This window comes from Apodemus sylvaticus, chromosome 6 (assembly GCF_947179515.1).
Source record: "Apodemus sylvaticus chromosome 6, mApoSyl1.1, whole genome shotgun sequence".
In the NCBI taxonomy this organism is placed as follows: domain Eukaryota; kingdom Metazoa; phylum Chordata; class Mammalia; order Rodentia; family Muridae; genus Apodemus; species Apodemus sylvaticus.
Window position 1 is genome coordinate 102,610,293 of NC_067477.1, and position 17,073 is coordinate 102,627,365.

Here is a 17,073-nt window from a genome sequence, read left to right on the forward strand (position 1 = left end):
TCTTCCATCCACCCCTTCCCACTTCCCTGTTCTGGAATTCCCCTATACTCTTGCACTGAGTCTTTCCAGAACCAGGGGCCACTCCGCCATTCTTTTTGGACATCATTTAATTTTTGGATTATGTCCTGGGTATTCAAAGTTTCTAGGCTAATATCCACTTATCAGTGAGTGCATACTGTGATTGATCTTTTGAGACTGGGTTACCTCACTTAGTATGATGTTCTCCAGCTCCATCCATTTGTCTAAGAATTTCATGAATTCATTGTTTCTAATGGCTGAATAGTACTCCATTATGTAAATATACCACATTTTTTGTATCCATTCCTCCGTTGAAGGACACCTAGGTTCTTTCCAGCTTCTGGCTACTACAAATAGGGCTGCTATGAACATAGTGGAGCATGTGTCCTTATTGCATGCTGAAGAATCCTCTGGATATATGCCCAGTAGTGGTATAACAGGGTCCTCAGGAAGTGTCATGCCCAGTTTTCTGAGGAACTGCCAGCCTGATTTCCAAAGTGGTTGCACCATCTTGCAATCCCACCAGCAGTGGAGGAGTATTCCTCTTTCTCCACATCCTTGCCAACACCTGCTGTCTCCTGAGTTTTTGACCTTAGCCATTCTGACTGGTGTGAGGTGAAATCTCAGGGTTGTTTTGATTTGCATTTCCCTAATGATTAATGATGTTGAACATTTCTTAATGTGTTTCTCAGCTCTCCGAAGTTCTTCCTGTGAAAATTCTTTGTTTAGCTCCATACCCCGCTTTTTAATGGGGATATTTGGTTCTCTGGGTTCTACTTTCTTTAGTTATTTGTATATATTAGATATTAGACCTCTGTTGGATTTAGGGTTGGTGAAGATCCTTTCCCAGTCTGTTGGCTGACATTTTGTCCTTTTGACGGTGTCCTTTGCCTTACAGAAACTTTGTAGTTTTATGAGGTCCCATTTGTCAATTCTTGATCTTAGAGCATAAGCTATTGGTGTTCTATTCAGGAACTATTCCCCTGTGCCCATGTCCTCCAGGGTCTTCCCCAGTTTCTTTTCGATTAGTCTCAGTGTGTCAGGTTTTATGTGGAGGTCCTTGATCCATTTGGAGTTGAGCTTGGTACAAGGAGATAAGAATGGATCGATGCACATTCTTCTGCATGCTGACCTCCAATTGAACAAGCACCATTTGTTGAACAGACTATTTTTTTTCCACTGGATGCTTTCAGCTCCTTTGTCGAAGACCAAGTGACCATAGGTGTGTTGGTTCATTTCTGGGTCTTCAATCCTATTCCATTGAACCGCTTGACTGATATTGTACCATACCATGCAGTTTTTATCACTATTGCTCTGTAGTAGAGTTTAAAGTCTGGGATACTGAGCCCCCCTGAAGTTTTTTACTGTTGAGAATAGTTTTAGCTATCCTGGGTGTTTTGTTATTCCAGATGAATTTGAGAATTGCTCTTTCTAGCTCTATGAAGAACTGGGTTGGGATTTTTATGGGGATAGCATTGAATCTGTAGATTGCCTTTGGCAAGATGGCCATTTTAACTATATTAATCCTGCCAATCCATGAGCATGGAAGATTTTTCCATTTTCTGAGATCTTCTTCGATTTCCTTCTTCAGAGTCCTGAAGTTCTTTTCATATAGATCTTTCACTTGTTTGGTTAGAGTCACATGAAGATACTTTATATTGTTTGTGGCTATTGTGAAAGGTGTCATTTCCATAACTTCTTTCTCAGCCTGCTTATCCTTTGAGTATGATAAAACTACTGATTTGCTTGAGTTGATTTTATAACCAGCCACTTTGCTGAAGTTGTTTATCCGCTGTAGGAGTTCTCTGGTGGAGATTTTTGGGTCACTTAAGTATACTATCATATCATCTACGAATAGTGATAATTTGATTTTCTTCCTTTCCAATTTGTATCCCTTTCACTTACTTATGTTGTTTAATTGCTCTAGCTAGTACTTCAAGTACAATATTGAAAAGATATGGAGAAAGAGGGCAGCCTTGTCTAGTCCCTGATTTTAGTGGGATTGCTTCAAGTTTCTCTCCATTTAGTTTGATGTTGGCTACCAGTTTGATGTATATTGCTTTAACTATGTTTAGGTATGGACCTTGAATTCCTGTTCTTCCCAAGTCTTTCAGCATGAAAGGATGCTGAATTTTGTCAAATGCTTTTTCAGCATCTAATGACATGTTCATGTGGTTTTCTTCTTTCAGTTTGTTTATGTAGTGGATTGCATTGATAGATTTCCTTATATTGAACCATCCCTGCATCCCTGGGATGAAGCCTACTTGATCATGGTGGATGATCATTTTTTATGTGTTCTTGGATTCATTTGGCAAGAATTTTATTTAGTATTTTTGCATCGATATTCATAAGGGAAATAGGCCTGAAGTTCTCTTTCTTTGTTGGATCTTTGTGTGGTTTTGGTATCAGTGTAATTGTGACTTCATAGAACAAATTGGGTAGTGTTCTGTCTGTTTTTATTTTGTGGAATAGTTTGAAGAGTATTGGTGTTAGGTCTTCTTTGAAGATCTGATAGAATTCTGTACTAAAACCATCTGGTCCCATGCTGCTTTTGGTTGGGAGACTTTCTATGACCCCTTTTATCTCTTTAGGGGTTATGGGACTGTTTAGGTGGTCTATTTGATCCTGATTTAATTTTGGTGTTTGATATCTGTCCAGAAAACTTTCCATTTCCTCCAGATTCTCCAGTTTTGTTGAGTATAGGCTTTTGTAGTAGGATCTGATGATTTTTTTTTTTAATTTCCTCCATTTCTGTTGTAATATCTCCCTTTTCATTTCTAATTTTGTTAATCTGGATACTGTCTCTATGCCCCTTGGTTAGTCTGGCTAAGGGCTTATCTATCTTGTTGATTTTTTTTCAAAGAACCAGCTCCTGGTTTTGCTGATTCTTTGTATGGTTCTCTTTGTTTCTACTTGATTGATTTCAGCCCAGAGTTTGATGATTTTCTGTCTTCTACTCCTCCTGGGTGAATTAGTTTCTTCATGTTCCAGGGCTTTCAGGTGTGTCATTAAGCTTCTAGTGTATGCTCTCTCCATTTTCTTTTTTGGAGGCACTCAGGGTTATGAGTTTTCCTCTTAGCACTGCTTTCATTGTGTCCCATAGATTTGGGTATGTTGTGTCTTCATTTTCATCAAATTCTAAGAAGTCTTTGATTTCTTTCTTTATTTCTTCCTTGACCAAGGTATCATTGAGTAGAGTATTGTTAAGTTTCCACGTGTATGTGGGTTTTCTGTTGTTTTTGTTGCTATTGAAGACCACTTTTACTCCATAGTGATCTGATAGGAGGCATGGGATTATTTTTATCTTCTTATATTTGTTGAGGTATGTCTTGTGACCAATTATATGGTCTATTTTGGAGATGGTCCCATGAGGTGCTGAGAAAAAGGTATTCTTTTGCTTTAGGATGAAAAGATATATATATATATATATATATATGTATATACATATATATATATATGTATATAAGATATACACATATATCTGTTAACTCTAATTGGTCCAAAGCTTCAATTAGTTTCACTCTGTCCTGTTTAGTTTCTCTTTTCTTGATCGGTCCATTGAGGACAGTGGAGTGTTGAAGTCACCCACAATTATTGTGTTAGGTGAAATGTGTGCTTTGAGCTTTAGTAAAGTTTCTTTTATGAACGAGGGTGCTTTGCATTTGGAGCACAGATGTTCAGGATTGAGTGTTCTTCTTGGTGTATTTTTCCTTTGACCAGCAAGAAGTGTCGCTCAGTGTCTCTTTTGATGATGACTTTAGGTTGAAAGTCAATTTTATCTGATATTAGAGTGACTACTCCAGCTTGTTTCCTGAGACCATTTGCTTCTAAAATCATCTTCCAGCCTTTTACTCTAAGATAGTGTTTGTCTTTGACACTGAGGTCTGTTTCCTGTATGCAGCAAAATGTAGGGTCCTATTTACATATTCAGTCTGTTAGTCTCTGTCTTTTTATTGGGGAATTGAGTCCATTGATGTTAAGAGATATTAAGAAATAGTGATTGTTACTTCCTGTCATTTTTGATGTTGTTTTTTTATATTTGAGTGGTTATCTTCTTTTGGGTTAGATGAAAGAAGGTTACTCTCTTGGTTTTTCCAGGATGAAGTTTCCCTCCTTGTATTGGTGTTTTCCTCCTACTATCCTTTGTAGGGTGGTGTTTGTGGAAAGATATTGGTTAAACTTGGTTTTGTCATGGGATATCTTGGTTTCTCCATCTATGGTGATTGAGAGTTTTGCTGGATATAGTAGTTTTGGCTGGCATTTGTGTTCTCTTAGAGTCTGCATGAGGTCTGCCCAGGATCTTCCAGCTTTCATAGTCTCTGGTGAGAAGTCTGGTATGATTCTGATAGGCCTTACTTTATATGTCACTTGTCCTTTTTCCCTTACTACCTTTAATATTCTTTCTTTGTTTAGTATATTTTGGGTTTTGATTATTATATGACGGGAGGTATTTCTGTTCTGGTCCAGTCTGTTTTGAGTTCTGTAGGCTTCTTGTATATTCATGTGCATCTCTCTCTTTAGGTTAGGGAAGTTTTCTTCCATAATTTTATTGAAGATATTTGCTGGCCCTTTAAGTTGTAAATCTTCACTCTCATCTATGCCTATGATCCTTAGGTTTGTCCTTCTCATTGTGTCCTGGATTTCCTGGATGTTTTGGGTTACAAGCTTTTTGCATTTTGCATTTTCTTTGACTGTTGAGTCCATGGTTTCTATGGTATCTTCGTCATCTGAGATTCTTTCTTCTATCTCTTGTATTCTGTTGTTGATATTTGCATCTATGTCCCCTAATTTCTTCCCAAGGCTTTCTATCTCCATAGTTGTCTCCCTTTGTGATTTCTTAGTTGTTTCTACTTATGTTTTTACATCCTGGGTGGTTTTGCTTAGCTCCTTTACTTGCTTGTTTGTGTTTTCCTATAATTCTTTAAGAGATTTTTGTGTTTCCTCTTTCATGATCTCAGCCTGTTGCCCAAATTTCCTCTGTATTTCTTTAAATGATTTTTGCATTTCCTCCTTATTGGCTTCTATCTTTTGACCCATATTCTCCTGAATTTCTTTTAATGATTTTTGTGTTTCCCTTGTAAGGGCTTCTAACTTTTGATTCATCTCCTTTTGAATTTCTCTAAGAGATTTATTTATGTCCTTCATGTGTTCCTGTAACAGCATCATGACCAGTGCTTTTACATCCAAATCTTGTTTTTCTGGTGCTTTAGGGGTATCCTGGACTTGCTGTTAATGGAGAATTGGGTTCAGATGCTGCCATATTGCCTTGATTTCTGTTAATAACGTTCCTACATTTGCCTTTTGCCATCTAGTTCTCACTGGTGTTAGTTGGTCTAGTCACTGGCTGGCGCTTCAACCTCCCTTGAGCCTATAAGGCTAATTCTACAACACTGGATGGCTGGGTTTCCCCTGTCACAGATTGCTGATGTGCTGCCCTCCTCTTGGGTGCCACTGGAGACCTGGTGTGTCCTGCCCCAAGCAATGTTATGTTTGGGTTGTCTCTGTGGACTGAACCTGGTACTGCCAGTCTGCTCTGTCAGAGAGTGAGGATGGCAGCAGGGATCCCTCAGAGCACCGGCCCCACGCCTGGCTGGCACACAGAGAAACCACTGCTCTCCCAGTTCCTGGGCACAGGTGGCAGCCCGCAGCTCGGTTGTCTGTGTCCCCCGAGGTCTTACACTCGGGATAGCTCAGTACCTGGGGTGGCCTGTCTCCACTGGTTGGGGACAAAGTCGCGATTCCCAGATATTAAATCTTAATCCCTTAGAAACTTGATTTTGGTTGATATTCTGGAGTAATTCAATTGTCTTTTACTTCTATTCAAAATGAATAAGGACACTTCTTGCTCCACCTATGACATCTTTCACATCCCTTACTGATCTGGAAGATGTGTGTGGCTCATGTTCCCAGCTAGGGTTCATCACATCTCATCTAATCTCTGGTTACTCTCACAAGGTCAGATTCCTCAACCACTGAGCAGTAGATTCTGAATGTTTCCTTAATAAACATATTTATGCCATTGATTTCCCAAATGCATTCTGATCCAAGATCATCATTAACAGGGCTCCACTGCCTTCAAATGTTAAGATATTGTTTTATGGTCTTTGAAGTTGACTTCTTAATGCAGAGCTCTCATGTTTACTTGAAAAGGATGCCTGTTTTGAAATCAGTAGGGTTCTGCACTCTTCAGTTCAAAGTGATGCCATTTGCGCTTTTGTTTGCTTTTTCTTTCTTTGTCTTGAAATATGTAACCACACTTAGGGTATTTCACTTAACCTTTGATTGTTATTTTCAAACTTATATAGTAATGGTTGGCTGTTTCAGCAGTACTTGTGTTCTTGGCATATATTCTCCTATCCTTGTACTTCCATAAGCTATAATATTCATAGCTGATAGACCTTTATAAACCGTCTTGCAATATATTTCTTTAATTGCAGAGTAATACTTCTAAGCTTTCCAAATATTTCATTTAGTTTTGAATGTTTCTCATTTCTCATCTTCTACATTTTATTTTTAAAATTTATTAAGTATTCATTATCTGTATTTGAATAATTCTGCTCTTTCTTGTCTGTGATTTTTACTAATGGTTTCCTTTTGAATTTTATGTTATTCTAAGTACATGTTTTTTTCACACTATTTTTGATAATTATTTGAGGCATTGGTCAATGTTGTCTCTAAATTTTATCTTTCCTTAATTTAGGAAAATAGTGGATATTTAACAGTACTATTTAAACTTCTGAGTTCTGTGGATTTGGGGGTAATGCTTTTCTTTGCTTTTCTGTGTTTGTGTGAGTTTCAAACTCGGGATTGGATCAGGGTTCTGAATTCCCCTGGAATGGCTTCTCTTTCACCTTCCACACAGAGTTGAAGCTGGCATTACTGTGATGGAGAACATCCCTTGGATCTTGCATTATTCACTGTCCTTGAATCCAAGTTCCCCTCCAATGATGCCTCAGACCATCCTCTGGTCCTTCTGAGATAACTCCCTGTACCATGTTCTTTTGTTCCTATCTGGTGCACCTTCCTTCTTCCTTTGCATGTTATTATGGATGTGAGAACCCATACTGCATTTTGTTTCTGCTTCCTGGGTGTTTTGCTGCAAAGTTTTCATTTTGCTCAAGGGAACTAAGATACCCAACCTTGGCTGGGTGAAGCAATGCTTCCATTACCATTGCCCCAGAGCTCTCATCATCAGAGTAACTAGCATAGTTGCATACCTAGGACAATGTTTATGTGTCAATATAGGTGATTTCTGTAATGATATGGTGAGGTTAATATTGATATCTTTTCTCTTTTATACACAAAAAATAATGTCCAGAGAGAGGAGCTGTGCATTCTAATTGACAAACATATACTCATGTGAGAGGGACTCGAGGAGAAACTCAAGACTGAAATTCAAGTGTGCAAGTCTCTCTAAAGTAGCAAAGAAGTAGTGTTAGATGGCAGGATTCAGATAGAGGGAGAAACATTCTTTAGGACCAAGGTTGACAGTTTCCCATGTGTATGTTTGGGACTAGAGACCAATGGAAGACCTCAGAGTCTCTTCGCATTGTGAGTCAGTGATAACTCAAGTAAAGTCATATCATAAATTGCTCTCCACCAGGGAACTTGGAATTCTATGCAATCATTTTTTCCTTTAAGCTATCTTTCTTGTTTGTGCTATAAATATAACTTGGCTACCAGACATGATTCTCTTAGCTATGAATTCATCACGTGTATAATTCCTGAATGCATAGGACTTGTATTTTAATTAGAAAATGTAAACAAGAAATGGTGGAACATGACTGTAATCCTAGCATTTGAGAGAAGCAGAAGGAGCCAGAGTTCAAAACTGTCCTTTGGCTATACAGATGGCTCAGCGCTTAAAGGTTTTTGGCAGCAAATTTCATCAGTTGAGTTTGGTTCCCAGGATCCATGGGGTGAAAGGAGAGAATTCTGAAAGTTGTTCTCTGATCTCCAATGCTCCTCATCCTACCACATAACTAGTGAGCAGATGCAAAAGTTTTCCAGGCATAGAATATTTGTCTTTAATCCTGGAACTCAGGAGGCAGGGGCAGATGTATCTTGGAGAGTTTGAAGCCACCTTGGTCTACTCAGCAAGTTCCAGATGAGTTAGGGTTAACACTGAAATATTGGCTAAAAATATTTTTAAAAAATAAATATAAAGTACAAAGATTAAGTGAACTAATTTTATTTTTATATGCATTCCTCCCTGCTTTTATATATAGGATAAGAATATATAACAAAATCATAAAAAAATTGAAAATGACAAAATGTGTCCTGGTAATGTCCTTGTCTTTATCAATTTATAAAAGTCAAATATTTCTACAGATTTCTACTGCTGTCTGATTATATATGTTGTTGCAAAGGAAGTCTTTTTCTAGGTGGGCTAATGTATGTAAGGAACACAAGACAGGAACTGGAGAGATGGCGGCTCAGCCATTAAGAATGCATAGTGATCTTCCAGAGGCCCTAAGTTTGGTTTCCAGGAAGCACATCTGGCAGCTCCAGGAGATCTGAGACACTCCTGTGCCCTCTGTCGGCAAAGTCATACATGGAAACATACCAATTTACAGATATATAAACATATATACATATAATTAAAAATAAAAATAAATCTTAAAAATGAAGTACACAGAGATGTTAGCAACAGAGTGAGGTTTGATAGCACAAGTCTTTAATCCCAGCACAAAAGAGATGAAGGCAGGAATATCAGGAGTTCCAGGCCAGCCTGGACTGCATGGCAAATTTGGGCATTATGAACCTGGAGGAATTAGAGAGATTATAGCAAATTTTACATTAGTCTGGGCTTTGAGAACTTGGGGAAGATAGAGAGTGAGACAGAAAGAGAGACAGAGACAGAGAAAGACAGAGAGATCACAAAAGCAGCCAAATTGTAAAATTTAATAGAAAGAAAAATTGCCCTCCCATAGTCAATTTCTCCTTTCATAACTCACCAGTGTATCCAGTGAAAAGCCAAAGGCAACAAGCAGAAAGGGAAAATGTAACAAGCTGTGTGAAATTAGAAACTATTTTTTTTATCCGAGAAAATAAGTACAAAATGTCAGAAGTCACAATCTTTCATATTTGCTGATGGCTTGAAAACATGCAAATATGTTTCCACTCATGAGTAGGTGAATGGACAGATATGCAAAATCTTGGAGGGAGCTCTAAGGCACACAAGGGAAACATATGCATCAGAACTATTTGTAGTGGTCCTATAAGGCAGCTCCCCTATCCCTGAAAAGGGAGACCTTTAGAATCTCTTCAGTCAGAGGCAGAACCCTCTATCCTCAGAGCAATGTTCCTATAAGTGCCTATGTCCAAGCATCTACTGTCCTCTCCGACAGGGGACTCAGAATGGATGCTGTGGGGCATGGCAGGAATCATATCTGTGTCACAGCTTCTTTCAATGCCAGTGAATAAAGAACCATCTTGGAGAAAGCATTCCAAGTGCCCTGAGTCATGCACACCTCTGTCTCCTGTCCCTGAGCATGCATCCCCCACCCCAGCTCTGAATTTGACCTTTACAAGGGAAGGAATCACAGTTCCCTTTGAACTGTTGTTTCCTTAGCAGGGAATACACCTTCCCATATAGGTATTTAGCACACACCTGCTGAATGCAGGAGCGTAAGATGTAACTGACTGCATCACAATTCGACAAATGGCTCTCCTAGCATTCTCTGACAAAATATTAACTTGTAATGAGTACCTTCTAGAGTTTACATAAGCTTAATAAGGTATCACTTACTAAGGCAATTGAGTAATTCTCTCCAGCCATTCAAATTTTCAATGGCCAAAAAGGCTCAGTCAAATGAAAATCTGTGTAACTATTAGTTAACTTTGTGTAATTCTTTAACTGAATTTTGGGAGACATAAAAATTTTATGAAACAACATATCTGAAGATTTGTAGCTATTATCTTTAATTGTAATTATATATAATTCCCACATCCCTGGTAAGAGGAATTCTACTAATAGCTTCTAATTTATTTCTATTTGGTCAGCTGTGATTTTGCTTCTGTAAACCACACGGTGTTTGAAAAGAGTTGGAGACTATCACTATAGGTGAACGAATTGTGGCTGGTGTTTACAGACCAGAGGAGCTGCTAAGATCCTGATGACAAGGTAACTTTCTATGCCAAAGAGTTATCCAGTGCAAGGCATCTAACAATCCTGAGGAACTGATAGCAATCATGGCTGCGTCTTCATATCTGTCCTATCCCACAAATTCTCTGCTCCAGCAAATCATGGCCTTCATCTATAGCCATGTGTTGTTTCCTGTTCTCCTTACACACACACACACACACACACACACACACACACACGCAGAGAGAGAGAGAGAGAGAGAGAGAGAGAGAGAGACAGACATACAGACAGACAGAGACAGAGAGAGACAGAGACACACACACAGACACACACACAGAGAGACAGAGACAGACAGAGATAGAGAGGCAGAGACAAACAGAGATTGATTTGGTGTTTACGGCATCAGGTAGAAGCAGGCAGTCAGGTCATTGCTAATTCTGGCCTTATTCTTTAGAGCCAGGACCACCTTTCTCTTTGTAAAGGGAACAACATCATTTGTGAAATCATGCCAATTTTTTTCAATCTTTCCTCCCACCTCATCAACTGCAATTGTGTTTGCTTTTAGCATGCTGACTCCTCACCTGTTTTCAGGCCTCTAGTTTATTGTTCATTCTGTGGACTTTTCATTGCTTTTTGATTTCCTCAGTTATACATTAGAGTGTCTTAGTACTAAATATCTATGTAATCTATTCTCTTCTGATGAAATTTATTGACTATTGTCTCTCCACATTCCACTCTTACATATGTGGCTAGTTATTAGCCTCCAATAATCAGTGAGTCCAAGCGCATAGTGAGGAGAGCAAGTGTTAGTGTTCACACATCAGAAGCGCACTAACACATGCAACCTTTACGTCAGAGAAAGTCTGGCCATGCGGGTCACATGAAACTGCACAACTGATATACAATTATGGGGCCAAGGTAGATTCTAAGAATCAATGAAACCTTTATACAGATTCATTTTCGTTTTCCTTAATACCATCCACAGTTTTGTGATTTAGCCATAAGTCTATTTTATAAGTTAAATGGTTGAACTATGTAGATCTGCTCCATAGCGGAAAATGTGGGGTCAAACAGAATATTGAAACCAGTCTTTCTAGGTCTAGATGGTAATCCACACCAAACAGTTTGGTAAACGGTTTATTAACTTATCAACAGTGAGGAATCCCCAGATGAAAGGGTGAGAGACACAAACTACAATCGTCCTATATAAATACTGCAATTGTGATCAGTTATGCAATTGTATAAATTTACATTTCAGAGCTATGCATGCATGGCAGTAATGCTAAAGACAAGGCACAGTGTGAGACTCCAGCTGTACCGATATTGCTCTTGGATTTCTTATAAGTAAATGAAAGTCTCCTTACTCATATATAGTTATACATTGACTCATACACATATAGACAGTCTTATGGTCCATTCAACATATGAAAAGCTTTATGCAGATTTACTTTGTCACATTTCAGACTGAGACAAACATTTATATACAGCCACCTTCCAACCACTGTAAAATACTGTGTGGAACCCCCAAATCACTTTCTTTTATACTCTGAGGCATTGCCCCCACAAAAATGACAGAGGCCTTTCTGGTCTTTAGAATCATAAGTTAGTTATATTTTCCTTAAACTTTTTATAAATATAAATAAGCTCTTTCCTGTCACTGAGTTGTTTATAATACCATTTATTGTCATTGTACGACCAGAGCTGTTCGTAAGCAGATGGTCATGGTAACCCCTCTCTGTTTGCACCTTGCATATTTCACTGAATTTTGTGTTGTTTCCTTTTTTGGGTGCTTTAAAATAACATTTAATGCATTCTAGGTTAATCTTTTGTTACAGGTAGACAAGGAGATTTTTTTTGTTTATTAGGATCATAACAAACAAACTTACTAAGTCACTAACAAGATACTGGCTATTCAAAGGTTCAGTAAGTACAGCCAAATAGTTTTCATCATGGATGTACTGATCTTTACCGTGACAAACATCACTCTATTGTCTTATCAATTTGAGCATTTACATTATGCTTTTTAATTGCTTTCCTGGCATCATTTCGATGTACAGACTGAGCTCTCTCTTTTTCATACATTATACGAATGTATTATTCTTATTTGATTGCCTTCATAATATATATACATGCATATATATGAATATGTATATAAATTCAAGTGACTTGGTTTTACTGACACCTAATTTATTATATTTATTGTTTATCGTTACATATATATGTATATATATGTAAATATATATTGCTGTCTTTGCAAAACTCTAGTAAATGCAGTTATTTATTCATAGCTATTATATTCCATAACTACCTAAGCATTCCATTTGTCCTCTTACATTTTGTACAATCTATGTGGCATTTGTTTCTGTGAGGAGAGTGAAGCCTAAGACAGGTCTTATTTAATGTGCTTATGCAATTAACAAACTCGTTATTAAAAAGTAAGCCTTTTCTGGTTTCAGAAACCAGGATTCTTTAGTCATAACTTAGTTTCTGAAGCTGTGTTACCTTATATCAGGGCTCTCTTGGCTGTTTCATTGCTCTCTCAGTCAGCTCTTAATCCATCTGTGGCATTGATTAATTACAGCAGCTGGATAAAACTATCAGCATCTGATAATGCACCCAGGCTGATATTTTTGATAGTTTTGCTCACCAATAATTTGTGTTTGTGGTCGTTTACATTTCCTTATAATGCTGGAGTTCACTCATTGCTTTTCACAAAATATTTCCAGATAATTCGTTTGGAATTGTGTTGATTCCAACGATCAATGATAGGAATTTGAAATATCATTGTAAGTGAGTCTATTTAAAAATCTTATTGCCCAGTTTTGGAACTGAAATAGGGATCTGGCTCCTTTTTTAGTCTTCCACTCCTAGCTTCTTCCTTTCCCCCTTCCCATTGTCTCTTCAGCCTCCCCATCTTCTCCCCTCTCTCCCTTCTTTTCTTCCAGTTTTCTGCGTCCTAGCCTTGAGTTAGAAACGAGGGCCTCAGAGGATTAATCATGTTGTCTGCCACTGAACTACCTCCCAGGCCCAGATATTATCCTTTGTTATTAAACTTCAACAGTAAAATTGGTGTGAATCAATGATTTCTTCTAGTGATTTAATGATTCTTTTTTTAATACTTTTATTTTCTATATTCTTTGTTTACATTCCAAATTATTTCCCCTCTTCCCGATCCCCCCTCCCCATATGTCCCATAAACCTTCTTTTCTCCATCCATTCTCCAATCACCTCCCTCCTTTTTCTCTGTCCTTATATTCCCCTCCAATGCTAGATCAATCCTTTCCAGGATTAGGACCCTCTCCATACTTCTTCATCGGAGTCATTTGTTATGCAATTTGTGCCTTTGGTATTCAGGGCTTCTGGGCTAATTAATATCCACTTATCAGAGATTGCATTCCATGTGTATCCTTTTGTGATTGGGTTACCTCGCTTAGGATGATATTTTCCAGATCAAACCATTTGCCTAAAAATTTTGTGAATTCATTGTTTCTAATTGCTGAGTAGTATTCCATTGTGTAAATATACCACATTTTCTGTATCCATTCCTCCTTTGAGGGGCATCTGGGTTCTTTCCAGCTTCTGGCTATTATAAATAAGGCTGCTATGAACATAATGGAGCATGTGTCTTTATTGCATGCCAGGGAATCCTTTGGGTATATGCCCAGGAGAGGTATAGCATGGTCCTCTGGAAGTCTCATGTCCAGTTTTCTGAGGAAGCTCCAGACTGATTTCCACAGTGGTTGTACCATCTTGCAGCCCCACCAGCAGTGGAGGAGTGTTCCTCTTTCTCCACATCCTCGCCAACACCTGCTGTCTCCTGAGTTTTTGACCTTAGCCATTCTGACTGGTGTAAGGTGAAATCTCAGGGTTGTTTTGATCTGCATTTCCCTAATGACTAATGATGTTGAGCACTTCTTAAGGTGCCTCTCAGCCATCTGAATTTCTTCAGATGAAAATTCTTTGTTTAGATCTGTACCCCATTTTTAATAGGGTTATTTGGTTCCCTGGGGTATAACTTCTTGAGTTCTTTGTATATATTGGATATTATCCCTCTATCAGATGTGGGGTTGGTGAATATCCTTTCCCAATTTGATGGTTGCCATTTTGTCCATTTAACAGTGTCCTTTGCCTTACAGAAACTTTGTAATTTTATGAGGTCCCATTTGTTAATTCTTGATCCTAAAGCATAAGCTATTGGTGATCTGTTCAGGAACTTTTCTCCTGTGCCCATGTCCTCAAGGGTCTTCCCCAGTTTCTTTTATATTAGTTTCAGTGTGTCTGGTTTTACATGGAGGTCCTTGATCCACTTGGAGTGAAGTTTAGTACATGGAGATAAGAATGGATCAATTCGCATTATTCTGCATGCTGACCTCCAATTGAACCAGCACCGTTTGTTGAAAAGGCTATCTTTTTTCCACTGGATGTTTTTGGCCCCTTTGTCAAAGATCAAGTGACCATAGATGTGTGGATTCATTTCTGGATCTTCAATTCTACTCCACTGGTCCACTTGTCTGTCACTGTGCCAATACCATGCAGTTTTTAGCACTATTGCTCTGTAGTATTGCTTGAAGTCAGGGATACTGATTCCCCCAGAATTTCTTTTGTTGTTGAGAATAGTTTTAGCTATCCTGGGTTTCTTGTTATTCCAGATGAATTTGAGAATTGCTTTTTCTAACTCTGTGAAGAACTGTGTTGGGATTTTGATGGGGATTGCATTGAATCTGTAGATTGCTTTTGGCAAGATGGCCATTTTAACTATATTAATCCTGCCAATCCACAAGCATGGAAGATTTTTCCATTTTCTGAGGTCTTCTTCGATTTCCTTCTTCAGAGACCTGAAGTTCTTGTCATATAGATCTTTCACTTGTTTGGTTAGAGTCACATCAAGATATTTTATATTGTTTGTGGCTATTTTGAAGGGTGTCATTTCCCTAACTTCTTTCTCAGCCTGCTTATCCTTTGAGTATAGGAAGGCAACTGATTTGCTTGAGTTGATTTTATAACCAGCCACTCTGCTGAAGTTGTTTATCAGCTGTAGGAGTTCTCTGGTGGAGGTTTTCGGGTCACTTAAGTAGACTATCATGTCATCTGCAAATAGTGATAATTTGACTTCTTCCTTTCCAATTTGTATCCCCTTGACCTCCTTATGTTGTCTAATTGCTCTAGCTAGAACTTCAAGTACTATATTGAAAAGATATGGAGAGAGAGGACAGCCTTGTCTAGTCCCTGATTTTAATGGGATTGCTTCAAGTTTCTCTCCATTTAGTTTGATGTTGGCTACCAGTTTGCTGTGTATTGCTTTAACGATGTTTAGGTATGGGCCTTGAATTCCTGTTCTTTCCAATACTTTTAGCATGAAAGGATGCTGGATTTTATCAAATGCTTTTTCTGCAACTAATGAGATGATCATATGTTTTTTTTTCTTTGAGTTTGTTTATGTAGTGGATAGCATTGATGGATTTCCTTATATTGAACCATCCCTGCATCCCTGGGATGATGCCTACTTGATCATGGTGGATGATCGTTTTGATGTGTTCTTGGATTTGGTTGGCAAGAATTTTATTAAGTATTTTTGCATCAATATTCATAAGAGAAATTGGCCTGAAGTTCTCTTTCTTTGTTGGAACTTTGTGTGGTTTTGGTATCAGTGTAATTGTGGCTTCGTAGAACCGAGTTGGGTAGAATTCCTTCTGTTTCTATTTTGTGGAATAATTTGAAGGGTATTGGTGTTAGGTCTTCTGTGAAGGTCTGATAGAACTCTGCACTGAAGCCATCTGGTCCCGTGCTTTTTTTGGTTGGGAGACTTTCTATGACCCTTATTATTTCTTCTGGTGTTATGGGACTGTTTAGTTGATCTATTTGATCCTGATTTAGTTTTGGTGTTGGATATCTGTCTAGGAAACTGTCCATTTCCTCCAGATTCTCCAGTTGTGTTGAGTATAGGCTTTTGTAGTAGGATCTAATGATTTTTTGAATTTCCTCAGTTTCTGTTGTTATATCTCCCTTTTCATTTCTAAGTTTGTTAATCTGGATACTGTCTCTGTGTCCTTTGGTTAGTCTGGCTAAGGGTTTATCTATCTTGTTGATTTTCTCAAATAACCAGCTCCTGGTTTTGTTGATTCTTTGTATGGTTCTCTTTGTTTCTACTTGATTGATTTCGGCCCTGATCTTGATGATTTCCTGCCTTCTACTCCTTCTGGGTGAAATTGCTTCTTTTTGTTCCAGGGCTTTCAGGTGTGTCATTAAGCTGTTAGTGTATTCTCTCTCCATTTTCTTTTTGGAGGCACTCAGGGCTATGAGGTTTCCTCTTAGCACTGCTTTCATTGTGTCCCATAGATTTGGGTATGTTGTGTCTTCATTTTCATTGTGTTCTAAAAAGTCTTTAATTTCTTTCTTTATTTCTTCCTTGACCAAGGTATCATTGAGTAGGATATTGTTCAGTTTCCAGGTGTATGTGGGTTTTCTGTTGTTTTTGTTGCTATTGAAGACCATTTTTACTCCATAGTGATCTGATAGGAGTCATCGGATTAGTTTGATCTTCTTATATTTGTTGAGGTCTGTCTTGTGACCAATTATATGGTCGATTTTGGAGAAGGTCCCATGAGGTGCTAAGAAAAAGGTATATTCTTTTGCTTTAGGATAGAATGTTCTATATATATCTGTTAAATCTAATTGGTCCAAAGCTTCAATTAGTTTCATTGTGTCCCTGTTTAGTTTCTGTTTTCCTGATTGGTCCATTGAGGAAAGTACAGTGTTGAAGTCACCCACAATTATTGTGTTAGGTACAATGTGTGCTTTGAGCTTTAATAAAATGTCTTTTATGAATGACGGTGCCTTTGCATTTGGAGCGTATATGTTCAGGATTGAGAGTTCTTCTTGTTGTATTTTTCCTTTGACCAGCAAGAAGTGTTCTTCAGAGTCTCCTTTGATGACTTTGGGTTGAAAGTCAATTTTATCTGATATTAAAG